The sequence below is a fragment of the Maniola hyperantus genome, chromosome 21, assembly GCF_902806685.2.
Source record: "Maniola hyperantus chromosome 21, iAphHyp1.2, whole genome shotgun sequence".
In the NCBI taxonomy this organism is placed as follows: Eukaryota; Metazoa; Arthropoda; class Insecta; order Lepidoptera; family Nymphalidae; genus Maniola; species Maniola hyperantus.
In genome coordinates, this window is record NC_048556.1 from 10,067,490 (window position 1) to 10,083,361 (window position 15,872).

The following is a 15,872-nucleotide window of genomic DNA, read 5'->3' on the forward strand; positions in this document are numbered from 1 at the left end:
AATTAACTGCCAAACTGTCCGAAAACAAGCAGACTAAACGAAGCATAAAACACCGCGCCATCTATGAGAACACGCTTAAAGTGACATAGACAATCGATCGCAGTTTCTAAACCAACGTCGCAGTTCACTTACTGAAATGTAGGTGGCGTCACAAGGATTGAATATAACTAGCCCATTCCCGCAAAGTTACATCCTCGTGGATTTAGATTTTCAGGAATTAAAAAAAATCTCTTTTTTGTTATTTGAAATTTCCATTCCTTTAAAATAGTTAGTATTCTTTGACTGTACGTTCAACCACAGAATATATAAAGTACCTAGTTACTAGCTTATGCTCGCGACTTCGTCCGACACAAATTTTAATCCCCTATTTCACCCCCTTCTTAGACTAGATAGACTTCCAACCAGCCCGTTATTTTTTTTGTACACATAAACATAAGTATGATACAGTACGCGACAGAAAGTAATGTACATCGACATTTAGAAGGATGTAGCAGATTTGTCCCTGTCATTGAGACCGACAAAACGTCATCAAACAACGCTCTACTAAGACTAAATGTCATTTTAAAGGTCGATGTACATATTACTTTCTGCCGCGTAATGTACGAAGGTACGGTTAATGTACTTAATTCCCGTAGAGTATGTACTTACCTATGTTAGAGCGCTCGCGGTGAACGCTTGAGTGCAGGCAGTTTCTAGGCTGTGTCTCTAGGTTAAGTGGGAAAGGGTCAGACTTAGGTTGAAAAATGCCATTTTGATGTGAACCGTACCGTTAACATTTTAATAATTCTAACTTTCATCGTCATCATCAACCGACAGACGTCCATTGCTGGACATAGGTCTCTTGTAGGGACTTCCACACGCCACGGTCTTGCGCCGCCTGAATCCAGCGGCTCCCTGCAACTCGTCTGATGTCGGCCGTCCACCTAGTGGGGGGGTCTTCCAACATTGCGTCTTCCGGTGCGAGGTCGCCATTCCAGCACCTTGGGACCCCAACGTCTATTGGTTCTATTCTAACTTTAATTAATATACCTTGCTAGCGACCCGCTGATTAGCCAGGGCCAAAACCTAAATCTCGCCGCGCTAACTTTATGCCATCTAGGTAGGTAGGTACTGGTACTGATTCTGAGCACAACCTAATTTTAGAGTATTCGCATCCTCTTCTTACTAATGTAATATGAAAAGGACAGACGCAGTTTGACAGTTTTAAATTTTATTTTTAGATGGTAAAACCCGTGATTTTAGCGCGCCGTCGCGAGCCTACTGTTTAAATTTGTAGCGTGCACTAAAATTTAGAGTCTTTAAATGTAGAGTTCATGTTCTGTCCCTTTTTTAGCATTGTGAAAAACAAAAGTAGTACTTTAAATTTAGTTTAGAGAAAGACAACGGATCGGTGCCATTCGGGGCCGATTCTTTTGTACACAATCACTAAACTAAATTAACAGGTCTAAATCTAGTGCTATCCTTTTCCGCTAGAAGCATTATGAAAGGGATAGCAATAGATTTAAACGTGTCATTTTAGTTGTCATTTTAGTTTAGTTTAGAAATTGTGTGCAACGGAATTAGCCACACTGTATTATGTAGAGATGATTTAAAAAAAAATTGTAACCGGATTTCCGACTTTACTCTCAAGTATAGAAATAAGTTATTATAATAACAAAAGGCTATTTGCTCAATAGAGCACGTGAGCGCGCTTTAGTTTACATTTATTGGTCAAAGATTATGTTATCTAAACACCAGATATGGCTGTTTAAAGTTTAAACATAGATTAAAGTTAATCAATTGGTTTATTATTGTTACATAATATGAATAACTATACAAGTATGGAATAAAACTTATGATAAGTGCACAATTGAATAATTTACAATTTAATATCACAAAGATAAGACACAAAATGATCAAATCACGTAAAAAATTCGAGTATATAGTCAGTACCCTTATTATAAATGCGAAAGTGTGTTTGTTTGTTGGTTTGTCCTCTAATCACGTCGCAACGGTGCAACGGATGGATAAAGACCTGGAGAGTGTCATAGGCTTTTTATCTCGGAAAATCAACGAGTTCCCACGGGATTTTAAAAATCCTAATTCCACGCGAACGAAGTCGCGGGCATCAGCTAGTTAAACAATAAATCGTCCTGTTAGCTATACCTGATAATATAGCTTATGACGAAGCCTCATCGTAGCAAGACAGGGAATTGAAATTTACCCGTCTATTGTTGTTAAGCCGAGCGAAGGAAGATTTTGCATACATCAGCTATTGTCGGCTAGCCGCCATTATTCTGTATGACAGCCATTTAGAATTAAGGCCATGAATAAAAATATCAAAGGAAATCGAACCTAAAAATGAGTCAAAAATAGACATTCGATGCCAATATGACTTAGAAGTGCCGAAAATTCTATGAAATTGACGTTTTGAGAGTGTGTGTGAGTGTTTAATTGTATTGCTGTATGTTGGTTGGTTCGTTAATTGCATATATTAATAATATACTTACAACAACAGAAAAAATTAAGATGAACTTATTTGTGAATAGGTACATTGAACCTATTAATTAAGAACACGATGGGTAAGTGCTAATTTTTATCTCTACAGGCGCTTGTAGTAATAATTATTTTAATTTAACAAAATTAAATGGTTTGACTAAGTATATTTAACATTAACAATATTTTCCAATCTAGGTACTTTGTCATGTGGGTCTCTCTGAGTAATCTGCAAATTAGGCATAAAACTCGACACTACTTGATAGACACCGTCATAAATGTTAATTATTTAATCTATGTGAATCAGGAAACGTGCGCATGCTCAATGCTCGATTAATATCCATCGTGAAGTCCAGATCACGCCCATGCTGACCTGAATATCTTATATTCAATGCATGCTTGATAATATGCAATAAACATGGGTGGCGCATTAACTAGATACGTTAATAATTAATTAACAAGAATAGTTGTATATGGCGCCAATTCTCTTGTCTTTTTCTAAAATAAATTTAGAGTATCTGCATCTTTTTCTTTTTAATATTGCAAAAAAGGACGGAACATAAATTTTACATTTAAAGACTCTTAATTTTAGTACACGCTACAAATTCAAACAACGCGACTGGCAGCTAAAGTCACGAGGTTTGACAGCTCTAAATATGAAATTTTAAACATTATCCTCAAGACTGGTGCCTAAAATCACGAGTATTGATAGGTTTAAATTAAAATAAATTTATCTGTTCTTTTCTCATTACATTGTAAGAGAAATCAGTGCCAGAACCAGAAAAAAGAATCAGTACCAATATGGCTAAATGTGCATACAACTTCTCAAACAAAACTAGAATGACAGGTCTAAATATATTGCTATCCACAACATAGTAATTATAATGCTCACTGCAAAAATGATAGTACTAGATTTAAACTTGTCATTTTAGTTTAGTTCAGAGATCATGTACAAAAGAATTAACTGTACCTAATATCAAAAACGCATTCTTTTTTATTAATTCTACAAAATAATAAACTAGCGCGCTGCATGCTGTCTCTCAGAGTCTTTGGCAAAGTAGGTAAGTATATGTAAACTCGTTAGTAAATAGAATAGGCATTAATTTTTAATTACTTAATCACTATTGCTCAATACAAAATATCCATCGAAGTCCAGATCACGTCCATGCTGACCTGAATATCGCATGTTCAGTGGATGCCTGATAAAATATGCAATAAACATGGGTGTCGCATTAACTGGATACGCGAAACTGTAATTATTAATACTCATAATTAAAGAGAAAATCCACATAATTGAAGAAATTTTATTTTAATTTGTACACCAAATAATATTGGGACCATTAATTTCGTTTCATAAAATCTCAATATTATCCTTATTAAACTTTATCATAAACAGTTTTTGTCATAATCTTCAACGCACTTTGGCTGCGCTCAACGCGCTACTGAAGGAGTCCCCTCGCTGTGACATATTTGCTGACAAATGGGCTGACCTCATGGGTCAGATCGTGCATTTCTGTGAAAATTTATAATTTTGCTTTTTGAAATGACAAATTTATTTTTAATTGTTTTTTTTTTTTTTTTTTTTTTTTAATAGATATAGCGAGCAAGCGAGCAGGCGGGTCACCTGATGTTAAGTGATTACCGCCGCCCATGAACATTTGCAGCACCAGAGGAGCCGCCGATGCGTTGCCGGCCTTTTAGGAATTTGTTGGTCCGCCCCTTGAATAACCCCATGTTATAATCTAGTGGGAACACCGCCGATGGGAGTTGGTTCCACAGTTTGCACGTGCGTGGAAAGAAGGAATTGTAATTTTGACTTAATTTAAATTTTTTGTAAGTAGGATATATTATGTTAGTGAGTAGTTTAATTAGTGTAATTGGGCTAAAAATCGAACCTGGGCTCTTTACAAGTAATCTGCTGCGCTTAAAAGTTCGTCAAATGGCCGATTCTACGCTCACTAGACCCTTCCATTAATTCTATGGTTGTTAATTGCGGGCCATGTTCAGATTAATTGCATCGACCATTGTCTGCCTTCGCCCTAATCCTATACAAACGGAGCTTTCTAAGGAATTGTACATACAATTTATAATTGTATACGCTTAGTTTGTTTTCATTAGATATGGGGTCGCTTACCTCTATTTAAAACGCAGTGGTTAAAAATATATTCGCTAAGTAAAATGTCGGGAGTTTGATTCCCAGCTGTGGCAATTAAATGATTGGATTTAAAAATACTATCAAGTGCGTGACAGGACATGGATAAAGTAAGGTTCCGTAGACATTCTAGTTGCTAAAATCTTTGATGCTCAAATTTCTTTAAAGTTAGTAAGTAGGTTTTCATAAACTGTCTAAGAAACCTTATAATGGGTTTAAAATACTCGTATTTAACGATGCCGTTACCTACGCGAAAGGATAAACCAAATTTTTTTTCGAGCTGACTATTCTTTTTTTTTTTAATTTAATACGTAGGTACTTGCTTGCTTTCGATGTCTGAATTGAGCTTCCGTGTTTTAGACAGCATAATTATTATCTTACTAGCTGATGCCCGCGACTTCGTACGCGTGGATTTAGGTTTTTAAAAATCTCGTGGAAACCCTTCGATTTCCCGGGGTAGAAAGTAGCCTATAACACAGGTCTTTAACTGTACCCATGCAAAATATCTCATCGATCCGTTGCTCCGTTGCGACGTGATTGAAAGACAAACCAATAAACCAACAAACCAACAGACAAACACACTTTCACGTTTATAATATGGGTTGGTACTGATTATAATAATGTAACAATCGATAAACCTAAATCGGAATCCTTGAAGCCTCAATAACTCAACGATTAAAGGAGCGGACTGAAATCCGAAAGGTCGGTTGTTCAAACATTAGCCGTTGTACTATTGTCGTTCCTACTCCTAAACATACAACACATAACTCGAAAAGGTTAGAGGTGCGTGTCCGGGATCGAACCCCTGACCTCCGATTAGAAGGCGGACGTCCTAAACACTAGGCTATCACAGCATATCACAGTTACACAGAGATATACAAGGCTAATATGAACTTGAGTATAGGTAGCATGTACGTATGTAGAGTAGAAATGCATTCTCTACGCTGATCCGTAAAGGCTTTGTGAATAGGCAGTGGCTGTAACGTTCTGTAAAGCACACTGTAGAATGGTACCTACTCATAACACACTGCACAGTCTGTTCTCTCTATACTCTATAGTTATACAAATTACAGCTGCAAGATTTAAACATCAGGGTGCAGTACAATGATGCCTACAGCATCCTGTAGGTCGATTTCGTAAAGCCTGCATCTATCATTAGTACAATCTCAAATTGTTCTGATTGGCTGAATTTGTGCGATTCTTGTTGCAACAATGCATTGTAGCCAATAGTAAGCGGGCTTCAACCAATCAGAGGTTATTGCGATCGTGAAATTGTAGCTGTCATTCTACCACAATTAAGCAGCTAGCTGGTCTTTAATTTGTCTACCTGTGACGGCCGACCTCGTCACAATAGCTATACAAATTACAGCTGTGCAGTACAATGATGCCTACCGCATCCTGACGAAATAACCGCGAGTTTGTAGTGCATCGAACAAGTTCGCATCGGCAAGAATGCCCGATTTCTTCGCGATGATACGTTCCAGAATCCAGAATAGCTTTCGTTTTGGGAGCGACTACGTCACTCTAATAATGAGATTCTACGGACGATCTATGAGCACTTAGATGTCGCCATTTTCCGATATTGGTTGACGCAGCATCGCAGTGCGAATCGAAAAGAAAGATCGAAATATTAGACATAATACATTATTGAACTTGTAATAATGTATGTTTGTTGGTTTATTGATTTGTCCTTCAATTACGCCGCCACTAGAGCAACGGACCGGGTGTGATTTTTTGCACCGATATAGTTATAGACCTGAAAAGTGAGATAGGCTACTTTTTATCCCGGAAAATCAAAGAGCTCCCACGCGATTTTAAAAACCTAAATCCACCTAAGGCAGCCACTTATAATATATTATATATAACATCATAATATAACTGATAATAATTATACTAGTATCTATAATAGTACATAAATCCGCATAATATCATAACCCACAAGCACGCACTCACGCATACTCTCTCACGTATTCTCTCTCTCCCACACACAAACACACACCTACACACACACAGACACACATACACTCACACATACACACACACATACATATTATGTTGTGAATCACCTACTAGGTATTTTTACTAGTTAATTGACTTTTCATATTATTATATTATTGTAAAGCTTGTTTAAATTATCAAACGTACTGTTATAAATTTATAATTAATATCTATTTAAGTAATCTGTAAAAAATTGTAATCCTATTTGGCCTTATTTTCAGTCTGTTATTATGTAAAATTATATTGTATATATCGCTGTTGATTGCAAAAAACGAATAAAATAAAATAAAAATAAGGAAATTTGTGGAGAATTGATAGAAATCTTGGACGATAAAGGAAGAAGGATTTTTCAACAGACAGCACAGCGGCTCAAAACTTTCTCGTCTAAAATAAAAACTCAAAATTAAACCTTGTTTTTCCGGTGGTCTATTTTGTTAACCCACGAAAAACTTTGACGGAGCTACTAGCTAGATCCTTCTCTTATCTCAAAAATCCTTGAAGCAGGTAGCTCGCTCGCGTTCTTTTTAAACTCTTTTTAAAACTACCAACCAACTAATTTACAAAACTTGTTGGTATCTCCAAAAGGAAGAGGTACAAAACCACAGATTAGCTACTTAGTATATAATATTTCAGACTTATCTGTCGTCTTTTCCTCTTTTATTTACTGTTTTATTTTTATACATATACATTATACATATGTATATTATGACGTCTTTATTTAATTTAATTAGTACACAGTCGCGCTCACAGCACAGAAGTTGCGAGCATCATACATTGGATTCTATTTTGTAAAAGATTCTGACGAATTGAGAACCTCCTCCTTTTTTTGAAGTCGGTTAAAAAGGTTGTGTACTCACTGTGTAGCTATAAAACTTCCCCCATATGTAATTTTTGACAGAAATGTGCTTAACTAGCTTATGCTCGCTACTTCGTCCGCCTACAAAATTTCAAAGCCCTATTTCACCCCCTTAGGGGTTGAATTTTCAAAAATCCTTTCTTAGCGAATGCCTACGTCATAATAGCTACCTACATGCCAAGTTTCAGCCCGATTCGTCCAGCAGTTTGAGCTGTGCGTTGATCAGTCAGTCAGTCAATCTGTCACTCAGTCAATCACCTTTTCCTTATATATATTTAGACTAGAGCCTTATCTTCTCCTAAGCGTCTCCTCATATTATGATGGGTTTATGATGAGGACTGTCGTAGATAAAATAATACATGCATATCTGTCACAGAAAACAATTTTCATGTTGCTTTACATAGATCTTACGCTTGCTTGGAGCGTACAAGGCTCTCTGTATGTTTGCTACACTGTGCAAGAACTATGGCACAGATAAACTGGAAAAAACATAAAGCACCGGCCTTTGACATTCATTTCAATATTTCGCTTTTCAAAAAAGGATCCTGAAGGGGGTCCTTTTATCTTAGAGCCTCGCCCGGCCGAGATCGTGAAATAAAAGTTTGGAGTGCTCTCAACGAATATAATTAAAGTGCTTTACATTTAAAAATCGGTCAAGTGCGAGTCGGACTCGCACACGAAGGGTTCCGCACTATCATACAAGAAATCTTAAACCAGTATAATAAGCAAGTTAATGCCGTACAGCGCCATCTTGATGTGATTTAGTAAACTAGATTACAACATGGGGTTATTCAAGGGGCGGACCAACAAATTCCTAAAAGGCTGGCAACGCATCGGCGGTTCATGGGCGGTGGTAATCACTTAACATCAGGTGAACCGCCTGCTAGTTTGCTCGCTATCTCTATTTAAAAAAAACAACTAATAATTTCACAAAACACGAATCTTTAATTTTTGTGATGGACCTACAAAACGGTTTTCAGATTTTTCCTTTACTTTTCTGCCAAATTTCACTATTCTAGATCAACGGGAAGTCCCTATACTATAGGTTTCTCTCCAGAACCAGATACGACAAACAGACAGACAGACAACAAAGTGATCCTATAAAGGTTCCTTTTTTTCCTTTTGAGGTACGGAATCCTAAAAGTTTAGGAAACTGGTTAAGATAAGGTGGGATTATTATTTAAAGGATTCCGTAACCTTTAGAGCTAGCGCGCACCACAATGCGGCGAGTTGCGGCGCGTTTTAAAATCCGTAAATTTGTATTTAAATCTATGAAAATTCGGTGCGGAATCAGTTCAGGCATTTAGAAATGATATCCAGTAGAATATTATAGAAACTCATATACCTACATACATACAAAATGAACCGTGAAAACATTGCATTCCTTTTTTCAAGCAGTTGTGCATTAAAATTAGTTGAGGGTTCCCTTAAGTGCGGAACCCTAAAAGCATATAAAATAAGATATAATTGTGGCGAGTCAGCGTAGCTTTGCATGTCGATAACAATGCCAGGCTCGTTATCGATGTCGTTATGCGGCCACTTGCGATGAGTGCTAGTGACGTCACTTTATCGATACTTTGTATGTCGATAACAATGCCAGGCTCGTTATCGATGTCGTTATGCGACCACTTGCGATGAGTGCTAGTGACGTCACTTTATCGATACTTTGCATGTCGATAACAATGCCAGGCTAGTTATCGATGTCGTTATGCGACCACTTGCGATGAGTGCTAGTGACGTCACTTTATCGATACTTTGCATGTCGATAACAATGCCAGGCTTGTTATCGATGTCGTTATGCGACCACTTGCGATGAGTGCTAGTGACGTCACTTTATCGATACTTGGCATGTCGATACCAATGCCAGGCTCGTTATCGATGTCGTTATGCGACCACTTGTGATGAGTGCTAGTGACGTCACTTTATCGATACTTTGCATATCGATAACAATGCCAGGCCTGTTATCGATGATGATGATGAGTGCTAGTGAAGTCTACTTTATCGATACTTTGAAAATATTTGTATCAGCTTTGTACGGGTTTTGTTATCATCATCAACCCGTCGCGCACCCACTACTGAGCACAGATCTCTCTTCAGCATGAAAAAGGTTTTGATCACATTCCACCATGCTGGCCAAGTGCAGATTCGCAGACTTCACCCATGTTTGAGAACATTATGAAGAACTCTTAGGCAAGCAGGTTACCTTACGATGGTTTTCGTCTTCTTTCGGTCGTTTTCGTTCGGTCTTTTTTAATTGCTTAAAACGCCATAACTACGAAAAGTTGTTGAAATGCGTGCCCGGGAATCCTGGACCTCCGACTAGGAGACCGATGTTTTAGTACTCGGCTATAACCGCTTTTTAACATTAATAGCAAAAAAAACAAATTCGGTAACCCAAATTCCTTTTAACAAATTTCCGAATTTGATTTATTCAAGTGTCACCGAGTGTCAGATAGTAAGTATAGGTAGGTAGGTAGGTATATACAAATACCTACCTACCTACCTATACTTACTATATATATATATAACATATATATATATATATATATATATATATATATATATATATATATATATATATATATATATATTTTATAGTTCAGAATTTTCATCGATAGGTATATCGTCCAAAAACATGAACATCACTACCGTAGAGCTTCAGCGCAGCCCCGCAGCTCGTTAGTATTACGAGCCACAATCCATTTCGGATTTTTCCTGATTATCTATTTTCTCCCTTCCGTACTGTAAGTGACAGCAATATAATATCCACTGAGAGAGTTTCGGTCAACCTAAACCTGATATTTTCCGAGGAAAACTCCACTTTTTTTCTTCAACCAATCATTAAGTCAGTAGGTAATGATTCTACCACAAGTTGGACCAATTTGCTTCAAGATTTGTTGATTACCTATACCAAACTATATAGAGGGTGTAACTAGAACGCTGGCTAAAAAACGAAGACAGGTGATAGTACTGATGATTACTAATATCATACAAAATAAAACTAAAACGAAAACATGTAAAAAAATCCAATAATTTTGTTAAAGTTTACGATATATTGCAAATAAAACATCGGGGAGGGTGGGGCCTTTAGAAATAGATAGATGATTTGTAGAGCATTGTCTCAGTCGTTGAGACCGACAAAACGTCACATAGGATCATGTTAACAGAAACAAACAACGCTCTACAAAGCCGAAATCTCATTCTAAAGTTAGCTAGCGGTGAACACGGAAGCCGGATAGGATAGGAATGGGCGTCGTCCACTTTTTATAGAAACGCCGTTTATGAGAGTAAAAACTTAAAAAGTGTCTTACGTCCAGGATACAACCTAAAATGTCAAGCCACACATTTCGCTTATGCAATACATACATAGCATTATAATTAATGTGTGCGTATGTACGTCAGCATCAATATCACGTGCCACACTCGACGAGGCGTCATAGTGTTAATTTATGCGCGCGCACGCTTCCCGACCATCCATCCAGACATTATTATGGGAATATGCAAGCCGTGCTTTAAAAAACATTCTGTATATGGTGCCTTTATAATGGTAGCACATATTATGTCTAAATAAATAAGTCTCGAAAATTAGTTCGTAGCAAACTTTAAAATCGGTTAAGTGATGGGACAGACAGATAGACGCACTTTCTCATTTGAAAATTAAGTATGGCTTCAAAAATGTGTAGTGCGTATTGCTTAGTTTTCCTGCATGTTTAGCAGTGGGAGGGTAGACGATGCATGTCGCATGCTACTCATCTGTTTCAGCGGATAATCGCAAATTCAGCATTTGGTTCTTTGTTCAAATCCTGAAAGTAGACATAAGATAACAATAGGTATATTTTTTATCACGAAAAATTAAAAAGTTCTCGCCACGAAGTCGCGGATATAATCTTTCATCTAGTATGTAATACAGAAAGTATACGCAGCAGAAAATAATATACATCGACCTTTAGAATGAGATTTCGGCTTTGTAGAGCGTTGTCTCTGTCACTAATACATATGTGACGTTTTGTCGGTCTCAACGACTGAGACAATGCTCTACAAAACCTCTTTCACTTTCTAAAGGTTGATGTACATTACTTTCTGCCGCGTACTGTAGGTCTATAAGCAGAATAGTAGGTGAAGATATCAATAAAATAGTCTTAGACACTTTGTTAGTGCGAATCCGGCGCAAGTCATGCGGAATGAATGCGCAGGCGCCGGCAGGATCGTATATCTGTCACTTGTAATCACGATCTCACTCAAACTCGACTAAACTCACGCGGCATAGGCTCTGGTAGAAACAACAACTGCAACTCATATCTATATATTTATACAAAAGGAGGAATTGACTGACATCATCAACTTACCTATACCTAACTCAAATAGCTGAGTAGGGACCTTTTTTTTCGGGTTGTGCCACATATGACATAGTTTATTCCGGCGCTTCTTCTACTTGAGGTCTTTTGACGTTACTACTCAAGTATTAGAGGCGCCGGGATAACCTAACCAGGTCTAGCTGGTAATGTGTGGTACAGCCTTAAAAAATAAACGTTTTTCTTTCTTTCTTTCTTTTCTTTCTCTAAAAACTAGAGATTTTACATGCATTGTTCTTAAATATATAAAAGGAAAAGGTAACTGACTGACTGACTGACTGATCTATCAACCCACAGCTCAAACTACTGGACGGATCAGGCTGAAATTTGGTATGCAGATAGCTATTATGACGTAGGCATCCGCTAAGAAAGGATTTTTGTAAATTCAACCCCTAAGAGGGTGATATAGGCGTTTGAAATTTGTGTAGTCTGCGCGGACGAAGTCGCGAGAATAAGCTTGTTCTTTATAAGAAGGTAGATCCCCATTAGGAAAAGGTTTTTAGAAATCCCACCCAAGTGCTGCTGGGGTGGGTCAGCTAGTTGCTAAGGATTGCTATACTCATAGTCGGCTCGGTACAGTCAGGCGTTAGAATCGGATATAATATTATTATGCGAAAAATACACACAATATACCTGATGCAGATGCCGAGCGAGGACGATCTAAAGAAAATTTAAGCACTAAAAGCGCTGATAAAACTGAAAATCGAATATAGTTAGTAGAAGTAACATCAAGTCGGTTTTGTTCTTCAATAACTCCATAACTAGTTACCGGCAAATCCGTGGCGCCTAGAGATTTAGCATTCCAGCACGATGCTGTGTGCTCAGAATACGGAATCTGTGTGTGCCGATAAGTGGTAATTTTTTTTAACTGGTTTTACGGCTCTGGGTTCTAGCCCTTTTGAGCCTTAAGTGGTAAACTGTCATACCCTTCCAAGTTAGCTCGCTTCCATCTTAGACTGCAAATCACTTACCTAGCACCAGGTGAGATTGCAGTCAAGTGCTACCTTATAATGAAAATAGAAAAAAAATTGTCGAATCCAATGTGGCGACTCCACTATGTGTAAAGCAATTCTAATAAACTTTTCTCTTATAAGAGTTTTATGTAACCATTATTTGTACTTAGTGCCACATAAATATGATTAATGTACCAAATGACTGAAAATTTTAATGTTTTTCTTCTTTTTTTGCAGGTAAGCGCGCTGTTTAAAATACACGTAAATGGAAAATTGTTGGTAAGTACACAAATAAAATGTTAAATTTCGTTCACAGTAAATGTAATTTTCTACAAAACACACTGCTTGCTAAAACGAAGAAAAATTGAGCTTTTTTTAAAACATTTATGAAGCTTTCAGAAATGCTTTATATTTTCCAAATGTCTGCAAAATGTTTTGAACTTTTTGCGACCCTAAATATCTTCAGGGTAAAAGGATTCTGATTTCGGATTCTAGCTAGATTTTTCAAATGCTCCAATGAATTTTCAATAGATTCTTACATGCTACGTTAAAAATAAAAAGCTGTGATAGCCTAGTGGTTAGGAAGTCCGCCTTCTAGTCGGAGGTCGGGGGTTCAACCCCGGGCACGCACCTCTAACGGAGTTACGTGCGTTTTAAGTAATTAAATATCACTTGCTTTCACAGTGAAGGAACAAGCCGCTGAGATAGCCTAATGGTACAGAGAATTCCATCTCAAGAGTAGGCATGGCATATAAATAACTAAATAAATAATTTTTTTTATTTATTTCTTATTTAGATACAAGTTAGCCCTTGACTGCAATCTCACCTGATGGTAAGTGACGATGCAGTCTAAGGTCGGAGCGGGCTAACCTGGAAGGAGTATGGCAGTTTTTATTAAACCCATACATACACCTTTGGTTTCTACACGGCATCGTACCGGAACGCTTTAATTTTAGGTTAACGCGCAGAACGCGTAAATTTCAGGTTAACATACCCATAATTACAAGTCCCTCTTAAGCGTGATTGTAAGAAACTTCGTATCACATCTGCATTACATATAATACCTAAAATAATCAAATTACTACCAATGTACTTACAACATTTAATATTTGGATTTTGAAAAAAAGAAAAGGGACATAGACTATAAAGTATGCATTGCTACCTCAGACTAATACCTGTATTTTAACAGTCCGCGGATGAGTAAAGTGTTATAATAATTTATGAGTAGAAAATTACTCGTCTTTTTTTTTTTTAAAGAATATTAGCCATGTTAAATTACTAATATTCCCCTTTCCTCTCCAACTAAGCGTCATGCTTGTGCTGGGAGTAGATACGACAATAGTGCAACGGGCGGGGTTTGAACCGTCGACCTTTCGGTTTTCAGTCCACTCCTTTACCGGTTGAGCTATTGAGGCTTCAAAAGGCTTTTCCGACCGCCATTGTCGCTAATTGTGATTCTAGTTGTAAATCGCTTTGTGTTATTTATTGTGCCATAAATACGGGGCAGGATGTCGTCAATTCACGGCACAATGGTGGTAATTATGTAATCATGGGTGTGGTACAAACGGGACACGATTTAGAATGGAACTTCGCTACAACTACATAGAAGGTTGGAAGACCTATGTACAGGGCCCTTCTGTATGAGACGCGACGTTCAAATCGTCGCAAAACTTGTTTTTTAATAGAGATAGCGAGCAAACGAGTAGGCGGGTCACCTGATGTTAAGTGATCACCGCCGCCCATGAAAATTTGCAGCACCAGAGGAACCGCCGATGCGTATCTATATATATATAGTATCTAGTAACTTGTTAGTAGTGTTAGATTATCTTTAAAAAACCCGTCTTACCGGTACTTTTTCCGACATTTTGCACGAAAAATAAAAAAATAAAAATCTAGTCTAATTAAATTTTTAATCTATTTAAATTTTAATGTATAGATTTTAATCCATGGGTATTTCTCTTAAATAAAGTTAATTATTAACGTGTTTTTATTGGCAACTAGCTGCCCTGGCAAACTTCGTTCCGCCTAACAGTCGATTAAAATTTTTAATATTTTCTCTCCGAACCTCTCTCTCTCTCTAAGAACCATCCTCGTACTTCAAGGGATATTATAAAAAAGAATTAGCGAAATCGGTTCAGCTGTTCTCGGGATTTGCGATGACCAACACATTCAGTGATTCATTTTTATATTATAGAAGATAGCCGTATTTGATATTAACTTACAGAAACAAAACTAAATAACATGTGTGTAAAATTGAATAGTAGATAGGACATACGTGATTCATTTGTCAAAATGCGCTTCTCAAATACAGGAGCATTATTTGTTTAGCTCGCTGTAAGTGCCGCTGGTGCTCACAACAGTGTCTTAATTAACCAGACACAGTACTAGAATCAGTATAGGCATAAGCAGAAGCGGCTTGAGTCGTCTAAGTCATGAGAGGTAGCGGTTTACTCATTTTCATAAAAGTGCGATGGCAAAATAATAAAAAAACATAAATTTCATTGCTGTTTTCTATTCGTTGCGCATAACAGAAAATGCTGGTTAAATTTGTTGTCTGCTCACACGCTGGAACTGTTGTGCTTGATGACTATTTCAGTTGCCGAACTTACTTATAAATTACTTTGGTCGATTTCAAGTTTAAGCGATCTGAATTGAAATGGACCCTATAAATTCCTAGTAAAATTACGGATTAATTGAAAAAAAAATTACTATTTATTTAGCGCTTGCCATTATATTATGCCAATTGCGAATATGAAACCGCTCGTCGCTATGTTTTGGTTATTTAAACGTTACCGCTTATGCCTTGTTCCCGTTCACTGTCCCACATCTTCGCCTAGGTTTGCATTTTCCCCGCTGCTCATAAATTCATAATTAAATAGCGAACTACGGCTTTGGCTCGTTACGGAGGATTTTATTTAATTTTTCCCTCCCGCTACCGTCTCTCTGAGTTACAGACTTCTCAGTTTTCAGTCGCAGTATTAGCGGATGTACTCGTAATGGAGAGAATTAAGAGGTTTTTTAGTCCTCTGCTAACTTAGTGGTGTACTACACCTGGGTAAACAGTGGAGATGTTACAAAAACAAAAA

General features: G+C 37.3%; 1 protein-coding gene across 1 annotated transcript in view; it reads left to right on the forward strand.

The window, feature by feature from the left end:
* The window catches only part of LOC117992619 (dystrophin, isoforms A/C/F/G/H-like), a 630,854-nt gene that overhangs the window by 549,524 nt on the left and 65,458 nt on the right, over positions 1–15,872 (forward strand).